Source organism: Aotus nancymaae, unplaced genomic scaffold (genome assembly GCF_030222135.1).
Source record: "Aotus nancymaae isolate 86718 unplaced genomic scaffold, 86718_ANA_hifiasm-v0.15.2.pri h1tg000031l, whole genome shotgun sequence".
Lineage (NCBI taxonomy): Eukaryota > Metazoa > Chordata > Mammalia > Primates > Aotidae > Aotus > Aotus nancymaae.
This window is the reverse complement of record NW_026988444.1, coordinates 5,854,803-5,871,481: the sequence shown is the minus strand read 5'-3', so window position 1 is coordinate 5,871,481 and position 16,679 is coordinate 5,854,803. Positions and strand designations below refer to the sequence as shown.

The window sequence follows — 16,679 nt, the reverse complement described above, 5'->3', positions numbered from 1 at the left end:
GGGAAGCTTAGCCAGGACGCCCATGGCAGGGGCTCCATGGCAGGGGCTCCATGGCAGGGGCTGGGCTGGGGGGGACCTGGCCCTGAGGTTCAGGGTGGCCCGAGGTCCGTGCACCCCCGCACCGTAGTGCGGGGAGGTCCCCGTGGACGAGCCGCCCAGAGGCTTTGTGGAAGGTGCCCAGCCCTGGGGCGGTGGACGAGGGCGGTGGCGCGCACGGAGATGCCAGTCAGCCCCTGGAACCGCGAACGCAGCGCGGCTGGGGGCGGGTGACGCAGGCTGGGGTTTGCCGCGGTGGTCCCCGAGCGGCTTGTGACCTGGGGGTCCAGAGGAGTTAAGCTGGACAGGCCCGGGTGAGGACAATGGGGGCCTGGAGAGGTGGGGCGAGAGGCGGGCGGGGGTCCCACGGGCCGTGGCGGAGGCGAGGCGGCGGGTTGCATCATCCCGCGAGGCCGGAGCGGGGCTCGGCCACCGCTGCTCTTCCTCTGGGGCCCGGGCCCGACGCAAGATGCGATTTCACGGCGCACCTGTTACACCCGGAGCCAGCATCCCTCCCCCCGCCCGCCCCCCACGATGCGTCTGTCGCGGGCTCCGGGCGGGGGCAGGTGGACGTTTTACGATTTCACTGGAAAGGGGCCGGGGCGGGGGAGGCCCGGCGAGGGGTCCGCGGGCAAGGTCAGGGGCCTCAGGGGCTTCGGGACGGGGCGCTCCGGGTCCCTCCCCCGCGAGGTCTCAGGGGCGCGCCGGGACCGGGGACGGCGCGTCCGAGCCGAGCCGGTGTCCGCCCCCCACCCTCCGCGGGGCCCGCCGCGGTGTCAGCGGTGACGTCACGGCCCGGCCCTGGCCCCCTCCGTCCCCAGCCCCGTCCCCGCGGCGGCCGCGTCGCCCGTCCCTCTCCCCGCGCGACAAACCAGCTGGCGGCTGGAGCTCGGGCGCCGCGCGCAGCCAACCAGCGCCTCGGGAGGGGCGCGGGGCGGGCCGGGCCGGGGGCGCGCAGCCCGTCACGCGGCGCCGCCGTCACAGCGCAGAGCAGCCGGCGAGCGGCAGCAGCTCCGGGCTCAGGAGCCCGCGCCCTGCCGGTGCCCATGCGGGGCGGCCGCCAGTGACGCCGGAGAGGTAAGGCCGCCGCCCGCGCGGCCTCCCGCGCCCTCACCCCTCACCTGCATCCACTGCGCCCGGGGCTGGGAGCTCGGGCCGGCGCCCTCGTTGCGGCCGGAAGCGCGGGCACCGCGAGGCTCCTTCCCTTCCCTACCGTCCTCCATCCCCGCAGAGAACAATGGCGAAATTCTGGGGTGTCCGCCCTTCAGGCGCCGCTCGGAAAGGCTCTTTCGCCGCGATCGCTGCTGCAGCCGGGCCCTGGGTTCAGGGGGGCGGGGGTCGCCTTGGGGAGGGCGCGCCCGGCCTGCGGGATCCGGAGACCCCCGCCCTTCCCAGGCTAACCCGCTCCCCTGGAGAGGAGCCGTCGGCAAGTCTGCGCCCAGACCGCGGGGTGAGGGGGCGCAGGGGAGGGATGGAGAGCTGGGCTGAGGACGCGGACCGGCACCTGAGAGGGTGAGAGCGCGCAGGGCGGCCGGGCGCGGGCACCTGCTCTGGTCCCCGGCGTGGGGGAGGGCGGATGCTGGAGCCGGGAGCAAAACAGGCGGGCGGGGCAGGGGCTGCGGCGCTGGGGCCCGGCCACCCGCTTCGTCGCACCGCCGGGCTGCCCGTCACCCCCTCCCCCGCCGGGTCCCCTCCCCGGAGACCCCAGCTCCCTTCCAGAAAGACCCAGCATCGGGAGGGGCCGCCGGCGCGCACCGCCTGCGTCTCAGCAGCCAGCGCCCGGTAACAGGTGTGGCCCGGGGCGGGGGAGGGGCTGCGGCGTCCAAGTTGGCGGCGCCCGGGCTCGGGTGACACGGGGGGGACAGTGGCCGCAGAGACCTTCTCACTCCCGCTTTAAGCCGCCCCTCACGCCGACTTCCCCCAAACCCGGGGCACAGCCCCGCGCCGGGGAAGGGTCGGGGCAGCATCCCCGCCGGGAGGGAGGGTCCGCAGGCACCGGGCGCGAGGCGCGAGACCCTGTGCGCGGGTAGGTGGGGTCGGGGTGGCCCTGCCGGCCGCAGGGGCTGGGGGGGAGGGTAAGGAGGGAATGCCAAGTCATGGGGCCTGCTGGGCGCGAGCGCGGCGTCGCCCGGCGCGGACCCGATGCGCGCCCACGTCCCCAGGAATAGGGACATTTCCCCAGAAACCGGAGGACCCTCCCCAAGCGGCGGCCCTTTCCCAGGGGTGCCCGCATTGCCGGGACTAAAGGCCTGCAGGGCAAGAGGATTGGATCTTGTGGCTGCGGAGAGGCCCCGGCCGCGCAAGGCTGGGACCGGCCTCACCCTGGGGACGCACAGCGTGACACCGAGGTGGGTTCCGCGGGACACGCGCTTGCACTCAGGCTGGCGCGGCCTCTGCCGGGGAACCAGGCCAGCGACCTCGTGGTCTGAGAAGGCAGCAGAGGGTTTGAAGGGGAGCTCTGGGGTCCACGGGGGTTGGGGCTGCACCTGCGGCGGCCATTTTGCAGGTGTGGTTGGCCTCAGCCGGGCTGTGGAGTGATGAGTCAGGAGTGGGCAGGTGTGGAGCCTGTGGTGGAGACGGGGCTGGCGGTGCAGGGTGTGGGTCGGGCCAGGGCCGGAGCTCAGCTGTGCCCTTGCGCTGAACACACGCCTCTATTTAGAGGGGTTCCTTGTTAGGGTGATGGGGTGGTTGAAGTGAAGACCCAGGAACCCTCTGGACTGGAGGGTCGCAGGCCGCTGGCTGAGGCGCCGGGGAGGGGCCAGGGGAGCTCAGCCATTACCTGTGGCGAAGTCTCCGGAGGGTGCTGGGTCCAAGGCAGGCCCAGATGACCAGCTTCACCCGGGCTGCAGATGGACCTGAGGCCCTGCAGCTGTCCTCCCCCGGCGAGGTCCACGGGGCGGAGAGAGACTGGAATCAGGTGCCAAGGCAGGTTTCCCGGTCCGGCCCAGGGAGGCCCCTGGTGGCGTCCACGAGATGTCTGCTGTGTCCAAGCCCCGCTCCCCGCCCGCGCTGCCCCGGGTGCCTCCTTTCCCCTTCCCCCTGGAATGTCCCACAGACTGCCCCATCTGGGGCTCTGCCGAGTCAGCCACTGACAGGAGGAGCCTGGAATTCTGCCCAAAGCCCGGGGATGGTGCTTGGCTGGACCGGGATTCAAACCGAGGCCACCCCATGGCCACCCGGCCTGGGCCTCGCAGTCCTCCCTGCTGTCATGACTGCTGACCTTGGGTCCACCGTGTCTTTTGGGAGGAGGGTAGGGCAGTCCTCCTGTGGGATTTGTGGAGGGTGGAGGGCGAGACGGCTACGTAGCCTCTGGAGAAGGCCCTGGAGAGACTGGGGAGGTCTCTTCAGGCCATTTGGTTAGGCCAGCCAAAGCAGGTGAGCTCGGTGGGGCGGGGCCAGGAAGGGAGACATTGTCATAGAGCCCTCGTCCTACAGAATTGGGGTCTGTGGAGGGGCTGCCAGCATTAGGCAGTTACGACTGACAGAGCCCTGCACGTGCCCAGCTGGCCCGTCCCTCAGGCCTGAGACCATCTGTGCACATCTTACCAGTGAGCTGAGAGGGACCTGAGCTGCCACCACGGGTGGAGAGGGGAGGGCCGGGGTCACTGAGTGGCTGTGATTGGTAGGGTGAGCACGAGGCCGTCTGCCTTCAGAGTCCGGGGACCTTTCTAGGACTTTGCCACATTCAGTGTTCTTAGGCCCTAAGGACGTGGCTCACCCCCCAATGTGGGTGGCCAAAGGGACTTGATGTTTCGCCTCCCACTGCCTGTTGCCCCCTCCATGCCCAGGAGCATCTCTGAGAACTCTGGGGGCTGGGCTACACTTTGCCCCCAACCTGTCCATGGGTGGTTTGGGTGCCCAGGGACACAGGCAGGCAGTGTAGGTCCTTGCCGGGTTCTGGACCTTAGATAGTGGCCTCGGGCCATCCCCACCAGAGGAAGGATTGGGACCCCAGAGCCTTGCATCCCGTCCTTTGGCACAGCACCTGGGGTGGGGGCAGGGGCAGGGGCACGGGCAGGGCACATTGGTCCCACCTGACGAAGCCAGCTTGCTCTTTAGCTCCTGAGCCCCACTGGGATCTCGGCTCTCTGACTGGCCTCTCGCCGCCCCAGTGCCCTCACCCTCAGGGCCTCGAGAACCCCGGGAACAGCTGGCTGGGCCTGGCCTGAGAACTGCAGATGGGGGTGCTACGGGGCAGAGGGCACAGTCAAGGTCAGCAGCCGGTGGAGCTGAGCCTCCTGACCCTCGGGCTCCTCCCCAGCCTGTGCTGCGGGTTTCAGTCTCCTGCAGGCCTGGCGCAGTGTGGAGATTGATCCGGATGTGTGGATGTGGGACTCGGGCTGGGGTTGCCGGAATCCGAGGAGGAGGGGCTACTGCGTCTCTAAAGCCTCGTCTCCCTGGATTTAATCTCCTAATCCCAGGCCCTGGAGGCTCAGCCCTGACTGCCACGGAGCCGGGGGATTCTGATGGCCTTCGGGGACTCCTGCCTGCGTGCCATCCCCGCCAGATTTCAGGATGCCCTGAGGTCTAGGTAGGGGAGGCATCCCTGCGCCTCTCCTCGCCCCTTCCCACAGTGCCCTTGAGGGGGCCAGAGCAGTCACCTGGCCACATACACTCATAGTCACATGCATCCACTTGGACACACACACACATACACATGCACATACACGTACACACACATTGCACACACACTGACACATGCACATGTACATATACACATATACACACACTGACACTTGCACATGTACACACACACGCACATGTACACACAATGTACATACACAGACACACATGCACATATACACACAAACACTGGCATGCACATGTACATACACACTGACACGTGCACCTGTACATATACACATACACACAGGCACACGTGCACATGTACATATACACATGCACACTGACATGCACATGTACATATACACACATACACACACTGACACGTGCACATGTACACACACATACACATGTACATATACACATACAGACACATGCACATGTACATGTACACACTGACACATGCACATGTACATACACATACACACTGACATGTGCACATGTACATATACACACATACACACACTGACACACGTGCACATGTGCACACACGGACACACGTACATATACACATACATACACATGCACATGTACATATGCACACATACACACTGAAACATGCACATGTACACACATACACTGACATGCACATGTACATATACACGTATACACACTGACACACATGCACATGTACATATACACATGCACACACAATCACATGCACACTGACAACCACACATACATTCACAGGCATACATACATGCTCATGCACACACATACCCACACATACATTCACACAAACACACACATACACACACATACTCATGCACACATGCACATTCACCCACACATATTCACACAGACATAGATACATGCTCATGTATACATGCACTCACACACCCACACATACATTCACACACAAACACATACTCATGCACACATGCACAGACATGCCACACATACATTCACACACATATATTCATGCACACACACATTCACACATACTCATGCACACATGCACACACCTACCCACACATACATTCACACATACATGCTCATGCACACATACATGCTCATGCACACAGGTATACTCACACCCACTCATTCACACAGACATACACATGCTCATGCATGCGTGCATGCTCATACACATACATTCACAGACATACACATGCTGATGCATGCATGCACACTCACACACCCATACATACATTCACACACATACATACATGTGCTCATGCATGCATGCACACACACACCCATACATACATTCACACACACATACACGTGCTCATGAATGCATGCACACTCAGATACAATACATACATCCACACACACACAGACATACACGTGCTCATGCATGCATGCACACTCATACACCCATACATACATTCACACACACATACATACATGTGCTCATGCATGCATGCACACTCACACACCCATACATACATTCACACACACATACACGTGCTCATGAATGCATGCACACTCAGATACAATACATACATTCACACACAGACATACACGTGCTCATGCATGCATGCACACTCACACACCCATACATACATTCACACACATACATGTGCTCGTGAATGCATGCACACTCAGATACCATACATACATTCACACACACACAGACATACACGTGCTCATGCATGCATGCACACTCACACACCCATACATACACTCACACACACATACATACACATGCTCATGCACGCATGCCCACACCCATACATTCACACACACGGACATACACATGCTCATGCACGCATGCACAGACACACCCATACATACATTCACACACACAGATATACACATGCTCATGCATGCCTGCACTCACACCCATACATAAATTCACATACACACAGACCTACACATGCTCATGCATGCATGCACACTCACACACCCATACATACACTCACACACACATACATACACATGCTCATGCACGCATGCACACACCCATACATTCACACACGCAGATATACACATGCTCATGCATGCCTGCACTCACACCCATACATATATTCACATACACACAGACATACACATGCTCATGCATGCATGCACTCATACACCCATACATACATTCACACACACAGACACACATGCTCATGCATGCACACTCACGCATACATTCACACACACAGACATACATGTGCTCATGCATACATGCACACACACCCATACATACATTCACACACACAGACATACACATGCTCGTGCATGCATGCACACACACCTATACATACATTCACACATAGACGTGCTCATGCATGCATGCACACTCACACACCCATACATACATTCATACAGACATACACATGCTCATGCATGCATGCACACTCACACCCATACATACATTCACACACAGACACACATGCTCATGCATGCACACTCACGCATACATTCACACACGCATACATACATGTGCTCATGCATGCACACACACACCTATACATACATTCACACACATAGACATATACATGCTCATGCATGCATGCACACACACACACATACATTCACACACAGACATACACATGCTCATACATGCATGCACACACACACCCATACATACATTCACACACACATACACATGCTCTTGCACGCATGCACTCACACCCATACATGCATTCACACACAGAGACATACACATGTTCTTGCACGCATGCACCCTCATACCCATACATTCACACACACACATACACATGCTCATGCATGCATGCACACTCACACACATACATGCATGCAGATACACACACACACAGTCTCTACATCCCTCGTCCCTTTGTTCCTGCCAGGATTTCTCGTCTGGAGCACTCTCTAAGCAACCTCCAGGTTAGGTTTTAGGCCCCACTCAAATGCTGCCTTGGCCATGACCCCTGCCGTCGCCCCGACCCTTCAGATTGGCACATAGATTTCCACAACCATAGGGTTCCGGGGCTGGGGAAGAAGACAGGGAGCACTGCTGGGGCGCAGCCTGCACTGTGCAGCTCACGTATACCCTTATCTGACGCCACCCCACACCCGAACAATGGGGACAGCACCGCTGGGTTCAGATCCCACTGGCGGTGGTTGTCCCGTTTTCCAGGTATGGAGACTGAGGCTCCTGAAAATCCCATGTGGCTTGTAAAGAGAGGACCGGGGACTCAGAGGAGAGTTGCTCCTTTAGCACTTTCTGCCTGTCCCCCCACCCTTCCCCTCCACCCCCATTGCCCCACCACTTCTCCACCCCCATGGGGGCCAGCACCGTGCCTCACGCTGAGTAAGCACGCAGTCAGTGCTCCTCCACGGCTGAGCGGTGTTCTAGTCCAAGTACTGCATTTCCTGGTGGGGTCCAGGGCAAGCTTTGGCCACCCTCTCGGGGGTTGGGGGTCCTTGGGTCTCAGTGTCTCCTGTTCAGAGCCTACCAACTCCTGAGCCTGGCTCAGGAATGACAGGCACCCTATTACCTCTGGGCCTCCCATGGTGATCCTGAAACACAGCTCTAGGGACAGGCGTGGCCCCGCCCGCTCCTATTCCTGCAGGGCTCCGTCCCTGGGGCCGGTAGTGCCAGGAGTGCCTTCAAGGGGTTCCTGCCCCCACCTCAGCCCTGCCAGGAACCCTCAGGCAGGCCTCAGTTTCCTTCTCCGTCTGGCATCAGCTCAAGCCAGGACGGTGCAGGACAGGGCTGTGCTGTCAATGGTCAAGGCCATGGGTTGGGGCTGCCCAGGTTCCTGAGGGGCTGCTGTGGGGCTTGGGCAGGGCCACACTCCATTGCTTGGTGTCATCTGGTCCCCACTGTCCTCCTGCTTCTGGGGCCAGGGCCCCACCATGGTTGCAGGTCCTCGGGGCCTGGGAGGGCTGCAGCCCTAGGACACATGGTGGCTGCAGGGGCCAGGCCCAGAACAGAGGATGCCTACGGCCCCGCACCCTTTGCATCAGCTCTGCACTTAGGCGGGCTGTTCTTGGGTGGTGTTTTATTTTCTCCAGCTCTTGGTTATCTTGATTTTATTTTATTATTTTGGAGACAGGATCTCACTGTCTCACTCAGGTTGGAGTGCAGTGATGCAATCACAGCTCACTGCAGCCTTGACCTCCTGGGTTCAAGTGATCCTCCTAATTTTTGTAGAGATGGGGTTTTGTCATGTTGTGCAGGCTGGTCTTGAACTCCTGGGCTCAAGCAGTCCTCCTGCTTCGGCCCCCCAAAGTGCTGGGATTGTAGGCATAAGCCACTGCGCCCAGCCTTTTAATTTTCTTGAATGGGTTTTTTCCCCTTGATGGCATCTCCAGAAGTGGCCTCTGGCAGCTGCTTGCCATGTCCCCTGGATTGGAGTCTCTGTTTCTTGGACCCTGAGCTGCTTGTTTGTTTCTTGGTTTCCTGTCATGCTTTGCTGGAGCACATCCTTGTGTGACTTCCTAGAAAAGGATGCCTGAGTCCTTGGTGTGTGTGCTTTGGCTGTGTCCTTGCTCTGGGTGGTGGTGTCTGGAGTGCTTCTGTTCCTAAGTAATTTATTTTCCCGGGGACTCTGAGGGCAGGGTCACCATGGCTTTCTGCATCTGGTCACTTAAGTTGTTGGCAACTTGCCTTTTCTCCCTGAAAGCTTTTCAGATCCTTTTCCTTGGCATTCTAACTTCATCTGGATGGGTATAAGGGTGGGGTTCGCACTTTCTGGCACGTGGTGGGCCCTTCACACTGAAGCCAAGGTCTCTTTTTCTATTTGTTTGTAATTTCCTCCCCTTTCATTTTTTCTTTTACCCTGAATTCGTGGATTGGTCTGTTTGGTTTCTTTTCTCTTGTATATTCTGCCTCCTTGTTTATATTCTAAAGTCCTTTGGCTTTTCTAGAGGGTTTTTGAAATCTCGTACTTCAGCTCTGACATTTTTCATCTCTAAAATGTTCACATTTCTAACTGTTCTGTCTCATGGCATTCTCTCCTTGTTTTGAAAATGAGCGTCTTCTTGAGACTCCGCAGGTGTGTGGACAGAGGGTGTGCTCAGCTGTTTTGTGTCTGTTTCGTGTCTGTTCCATGCTTTGCCTGTCCTTCCCACCGGGCCTGTTTTCTGCTGGCGGCTCTGGTCCTTCCCTTTCGTGATCTGTTGTCACACCCGGGGAAGACCTTAGTTGGCCCACCCCGAGTCAGGGAGGCTGTTGGTGGGAGCGGCAGGGCTGCTGCTGGTCACCCCTGAGTGGCTCTAACCAGAGCTTGGTGTGCGGTGGGGTGTCTGTGGCAGGCCCTGGATTAGGTGAAGGAGTGGGGCGGCTGCCAAGCTGCCCCTGCATATCAGAATGAGGGGTACCACATTTTTCAGCTCACTGAGGGCTTCACTCCTGCCGTGGAGAAAGCCATTCAGCGGCTCACATGAGGGCACCACTCCTGCCGTGGAGAAAGCCATTCAGCGGCTCACCTGAGGGCACTGGCGGTGACCACCCGAGGAGGGTGGGTGGTGGGGGTGTGGGTGAGGGCTTCCATTTTAGCCTCGCTTCTCACCCTTGCCTTCCATTGTGTGCCTGAGTTCCCGAGCTGGAGCCCCCTGCCCCTTCTCTGCCCTCCACAAGGGGCACTGGGGGCTGAGGTCCCAGGAGGCATCTCTCCCAGGCCTTTTGTTGTTGGGGGCTTTCTGGTGGGTTCTAGCTATTATCTCTTGGAAACTCAGAGTGACTGGTGTGCCAGGCAGCCATCGGACCTGGGGCCCCTTCTCCCTCTCGCGGTGTGGCCAGGACCTTACTCTATGACTGTCAGTTCTAAGTCTAAGAAACACCTGCTGAGTTTTTTCTCAAACTCTTCAGGAAGAATCAGTGTTTCAGGAAGTGGCTCATGCCGATGCTTTGCTCTGGGCTGGCCCTGTGGGGTGTGCACAGGGCCTAATTGGGAGCAGGTGGATCCTGAGGTGAAAGCGATCCCCAAGGTGAAGGCGGATCCCAAGATGAAGGCAGATCTCGAGGTGAAGGCAGATCCCAAGGTGAAGGCAGATCCCGAGGTGAAGGCGGATCCCCAAGGTGAAGGCGGATCCCTGAGGTGAAGGCGGATCCCGAGGTGAAGGCGGATCCCTGAGGTGAAGGCGGATCCCGAGGTGAAGGCGGATCCCTGAGGTGAAGGCGGATCCCTGAGGTGAAGGCGGATCCCTGAGGTGAAGGCGGATCCCGAGGTGAAGGCGGATCCCCGAGGTGAAGGTGGATCCCGAGGTGAAGGCGGATCCCCAAGGTGAAGGCGGATCCTGAGGTGAAGGCGGATCCCAGGTGGACCCTGAGGTGAAGGCAGATCCCGAGGTGAAGGCGGATCCCTGAGGTGAAGGCGGATCCCTGAGGTGAAGGCGGATCCTGAGGTGAAGGCAGATCCCAGGTGGACCCTGAGGTGAAGGCAGATCCCGAGGTGAAGGCGGATCCCTGAGGTGAAGGCGGATCCCTGAGGTGAAGGCGGATCCCGAAGTGAAGGTGGATCCCGAAGTGAAGGCGGATCCCTGAGGTGAAGGCGGATCCCGAGGTGAAGGCGGATCCCTGAGGTGAAGGCGGATCCTGAGGTGAAAGTGGACCCCGAGGTGAAGGTGGATCCCAGGTGGACCCCAAGGTGAAGGCAGATCCCTGAGGTGAAGGCAGATCCCTGAGGTGAAGGCAGATCTCCGAGGTGAAGGCGGATCCCTGAGGTGAAGGTGGATCCCTGAGGTGAAGGCAGATCTCCGAGGTGAAGGCGGATCCCTGAGGTGAAGGTGGATCCCGAAGTGAAGGCGGATCCCTGAGGTGAAGGCGGATCCCGAGGTGAAGGCAGATCCCTGAGGTGAAGGCAGATCCCTGAGGTGAAGGCAGATCTCCGAGGTGAAGGCGGATCCCTGAGGTGAAGGTGGATCCCGAAGTGAAGGCGGATCCCGAGGTGAAGGTGGATCCCTAGGTGAAGGCGGATCCCGAGGTGAAGGCGGATCCCCAAAGTGAAGGCGGATCCCGAGGTGAAGGCGGATCCCAGGCGGACCCCGAGGTGAAGGCGGATCCCAGGTGGACCCCGAGGTGAAGGCCATCTGGGCCGGGCGGGCGCCTCTGCGCTGCGGGCCTTCCGGCAGCTGGCGGGGAGGGCCTAGGGCCTGTGTCTGCCCCGCACTGTCACTCCGTGCCTGGTCTCTCCTGGACACGCCTCAGGCCGAGGCACACTTTGTCGTCTGCTTTAGCGCCAGCCCCCAGCCCCCTACCACAGGGACTTAGCTTTTCCTGTACTTCCCGCCGATGCCCCTGCCCCAGGGGGAGGCGGGGACCTGACCTGAACCCAGAGCCCCAAAGCCACAGGGGAGTTCCTGCAGGGCGCCCTGGCCTCTGTGCCTGCTGTGACTTGCAGGGCGCGGCCTGGTGCGGCTGGTGGGTCTTCTGCACGCATTTAACCGAGAGAATGTGTCCTGTTCCCCTCCCTCCATCTCAGGGCCCCTGGCTCAGGGCTCATGGCCTCCTTCTCCTGGATTCATTACCTCCGGCCAGCCACACCCACGTGGATGGCCACCATCACCTGCCCCCCTTGCCCTCTCCTGCCCTCGGGCCATCTTCTCTGCTCACTTCCTGTGGGTGCGTCTGGTCTCGTCAGGCCCTCAGACGCTCATGCTGCTGCCTCTGTGAAGGTCCCCAGCTGTGGGGTCCCCAGCGCAGACCCCACCCTGCCACCAGCAGCTTCTCAGCCTCTTCTTTGCTTCCAGGAAGTCAGCCTGGCACCTCTGGCTTCCTCCTGGCCACTCTTGAGCCTGTGCCCTCATCTCTGGCCACTCCAGCCAGCGTGACTTCACCCCACAGGACCAATTCATGCTTCTTGTCTCTGATGACTTCCTGCCCCACCTGTCCCAGAGGCTGTCCCTCTTTGCCTTTGAGGGGAGCTCACCCTTCCTCTGGGCTCTGGCATGGGCTGCGTCTGGCGCAGTGGCCCACAAACCCCCACCTTCTCAGGGCTCAGCTGCTTCAGACCCCCATCGTCAGCTGCGCCTTCGGCCATCAGCCACGCCTACAGGCTCTGGCCACCCTTGGGGCCACCTGGCCCCCTCTCAAGTTGGCTCACAGAGAGACTTCTTGAAGACAGTTACATCTTTATTTATTTATGTTTTTATTATTTTTTGAGATGGAGTCTCACTCTATAGCCTAGGCTGGAGTGCAGTGGTGCGATCACAGCTCACTGCAACCTCTGCCTCCTGGGTTCAAGCGATTCTCTTGCCTCAGCCTCCCAAGTAGCTGGGACTACAGGTGCCCACCATCTAATTTTTGTATTTTTCATAGAGACGGGGTTTTACCATGTTGGCCAGGGTGGTCACGAGCTCCTGACTTAAGTGATCTGCCTGCATCAGCCTCTCACAGTGCTGAGATTACAGGCAGCTGATAGTTCCATCCTGAAAAATTGTGTCATGTAATAGCGAGGACATACAAAAAAAATACAGAATATTACAACCAACGGCCACATGCCCACATCAGCTTTAGAACTTAGGCATTTCCAGTCTGCTCCCGCACGCAGCACTGACAGAGCGCTCACCGCCACCCGGCATCTCGGCCGACTCATGTCACCCTGGGGAAGAAGAGGGACAGATGGGGCCTCGTGGGAGGGAGATCCCTCCATGTCACCGTGGGGGGCACGTCGAGTGGCCTTGGTGGCGGCCAGCACCGTGCATTGGGCACTGATGGCTCCTGGAGTGTGGGTCTTGCCTGAGTCTGTGGCTACTGCCATCTGTATGAAACTCCGAGGCGGCTGCAGCCGACTCCGCGCGTTCGTCCGCATCTGGGATGCGGGGCAGTTGGGCCGTCTCCATGCTTTTTGCAACGAAAAACGATGCTGCATTTTGGTGCATTTCCCCCTCGAGTATGAGCAGCATCTCCACTTGTAGAGCTGTGGGGCACGTGGTCCGCAGCCCCAGTGGGTGTCGCCGTGTCGCTTTCCAGGTGGTGGCACCGCCCACTCCCGGGTGAACCGTCAAAGCTCCGGTGGCTCGCCCCGCGCTGCGCCTGGTGCGCCCCACTTCTAAATGTCACGATCTGGTGGATACAGTTTGAAAATGTGCTTTCCGAACTACTGTTGTGGTTGAGTATCTTTTCATGTCAATCGCCAGTTCATATATTTTTGCCCATTTTCTTTTGTGATTTTTAAAATTTTAATTTTTACCTGTCCTCTGTATGTTCTGCGTACAAATCTTCGCTGGATTTAAGTTCTGCAGACACATTCTCCAGGTGGGCGGGGTTCTCATCACCGTTTCATCGATACCTTTTGATAGCCCGACCTTCCTTTTGCTGTTTTCTGTGGGTTCAGAAATCCTTCCGGCCGGGCGGGCGGTTCACACCTGTAATCTCAGAACTTTGGGAGGCCGGGATCGCTTGAGGCCAGGAGTTTGAGACTAACCTGGGCAATGTGACGAAACCCCATCTCTACTAAAAATACAAAAAATAAATAAGCAAATAGCCAGGCGTGGTGGCACATGCCGTAATCCCAGTTACTTGGGTGGCCGAGGTACTTACATCGGGAGGCGGAGGTTGCAGCGAGCCGAGATTACACCACCACACTCCAGCCTGGGCGACAGAGTGAGGCTGTCTCAGAACAAACACACAAACAACAATCCTTCCCTAGGGGAGTATGAAGATATCTCTCTTCTTTGTTTTCTTCCAGAACCTTTTTTGTTAACATGAGGTCTTTAATCCACATGGAATTTGTCTGATATAAAAAGGCACCTTCCCCTGGTGTATTTCCCAGATTCCAGCCAGTTTTCCTGCCATCGCTGGCTCTGTCGTCGGCCCCTCCCACTTGCTCTGTAAAGCCGCCTTTCCCAGCTGTCGAAAGGGCTGTGCTTCTGCAGGTCTGTCCCTGGGGTCCCTTCCATTGCACTCCTGGTGGCCTGTCCTGGGGTCCCTTCCGTTGCACTCCTGGTGGCCTGTCCTGGGGTCCCTTCCGTTGCACTCCTGGTGGCCTGTCCTGGGGTCCCTTCCGTTGCATTCCTGGTGGCCTGTCCTGGGGTCCCTTCTGTTGCACTCCTGGTGGCCTGTCCTGGGGTCCCTTCTGTTGCACTCCTGGTGGCCTGTCCCTGGGGTCCCTTCTGTTGCACTCCTGGTGGCCTGTCCTGGGGTCCCTTCCGTTGCATTCCTGGTGGCCTGTCCTGGGGTCCCTTCTGTTGCACTCCTGGTGGCCTGTCCCTGGGGTCCCTTCTGTTGCACTCCTGGTGGCCTGTCCTGGGGTCCCTTCCGTTGCATTCCTGGTGGCCTGTCCTGGGGTCCCTTCCGTTGCATTCCTGGTGGCCTGTCCCTGGGGTCCCTTCTGTTGCACTCCTGGTGGCCTGTCCCTGGGGTCCCTTCCGTTGCACTCCTGGTGGCCTGTCCCTGGGGTCCCTTCTGTTGCACTCCTGGTGGCCTGTCCTGGGGTCCCTTCCGTTGCATTCCTGGTGGCCTGTCCTGGGGTCCCTTCCGTTGCATTCCTGGTGGCCTGTCCTGGGGTCCCTTCTGTTGCACTCCTGGTGGCCTGTCCTGGGGTCCCTTCTGTTGCACTCCTGGTGGCCTGTCCCTGGGGTCCCTTCTGTTGCACTCCTGGTGGCCTGTCCTGGGGTCCCTTCCGTTGCATTCCTGGTGGCCTGTCCTGGGGTCCCTTCCGTTGCATTCCTGGTGGCCTGTCCCTGGGGTCCCTTCTGTTGCACTCCTGGTGGCCTGTCCCTGGGGTCCCTTCCGTTGCACTCCTGGTGGCCTGTCCCTGGGGTCCCTTCTGTTGCACTCCTGGTGGCCTGTCCTGGGGTCCCTTCCGTTGCACTCCTGGTGGCCTGTCCCTGGGGTCCCTTCTGTTGCACTCCTGGTGGCCTGTCCTGGGGTCCCTTCTGTTGCACTCCTGGTGGCCTGTCCCTGGGGTCCCTTCTGTTGCACTCCTGGTGGCCTGTCCCTGTGCCAGTGCAGCCCGACTTCACGCCAGGGCTTCCTGCTAAGAGCAGGAAGAGGGCGTGCCACGCTCTGCCCTCTGCCCTCTGCCCTCTGGTCTTGCTCTTTCTCTTTTCCTTCAGCCTTGTTACTGATGCTCTTAACATCTTACTCTACCACATACATTTTTAGAAGCAACTTGTCATGATTCACAAAACAACTCGAGTTTTCATATGAAATGGCATTGAGTTTTTGAATCCATTTAGGTAAAATTAAATGTTTTTAATATATTGAGATTTCTTTTCCATGAAGAGTTTATAGTTCTCCATTCATTTCGATTTTCTGCAATGTTTTTGGTAAAGTTCTGCAATTTTCTCTGTAAAAAGTTAGTGACATTTATTCCTAGGTACTCTATAGTTTGGGTTATTTATTTATTTATTTATTTATTAGAGACAAGGTCTTGCTCTGTTGCCCAGCCTGGAGTGCAGTGTGTGATCGTAGCTCACTGCAGCCTTGAACTTCTGGGCTCAAGTGATCCTCATGCCTCAGACTCCCAGGGAGTTACTACAGATGTCACCACTACTCCTGGCTAATTAAAAAATAATTGTTTTTAGAGACGGGTCTTGCTGTGTTGCTCAGACTGGTCTTGAATTCCTGGGCTCAAGCAGTCCTTCTGCCTCAGCCTCCATGGTAGCTGGGACTGCAGGTGTGAGCCACTGTGCCAGGTTGGGTTATTTTAAAGGACACTTTAAAATATATTTTAATTCTTTTTCTCAGGTATATAAGACTTCTTGATTTTTACAACCTTACTGAGCCTTTCTCCTAATTCAAATAATTTTTCCATGGATCCTCTCGATTTCTGTGTAGATGAGCAAATGGTCTGCAGATAATGACAGTTTTGTTTCTTTCTTTCAAATTCATATTTTGTTATTTGTTGTTTTCTTGTCTGGTCCGGCTAGAACCTCTGCTACAATGTGAGATAGAAGTGGAGATGGCAAGCGTCCGGACTTGTTTCTGGAGTTAAAGGAAATGTTCCCACGATTTTACCATTAAGTGTGATGTGTGGGGAGATTTTTAGTAGATAGCTGTTATGAGGCTCAAAAAGTTTTCTCTTTTTCTAATATTGCTTAGAATTTTATCACAAATGAGTCTTGAAAATTACGGAATGCTTTTTTAGCATCTATGAAGGGCCTCATATTCTGTTTTCTTTCATTTGAAAGTTGTAATAGTGGCTGCCCTAACGTCAAGCGATCCTGCC

General features: G+C 57.8%; 1 protein-coding gene across 17 annotated transcripts in view; it reads left to right on the top strand.

The window, feature by feature from the left end:
• Positions 1-291: 291 nt before the first annotated feature.
• KIF1A (kinesin family member 1A) overlaps positions 292-16,679 on the top strand; it is a 123,766-nt gene continuing 107,378 nt past the window's right edge. For 7 of the 17 annotated variants that reach the window (XM_064383426.1, XM_064383425.1, XM_064383423.1 and 4 more), the window contains exon 1: positions 1,068-1,113. The gene's annotated coding sequence lies outside the window, so the exon portion shown is untranslated. Of the gene's footprint in view, positions 351-1,065; positions 1,114-16,679 lie in introns of those variants that run through there. The other 10 variants (XM_064383416.1, XM_064383415.1, XM_064383414.1 and 7 more) reach the window with 4 other exon arrangements.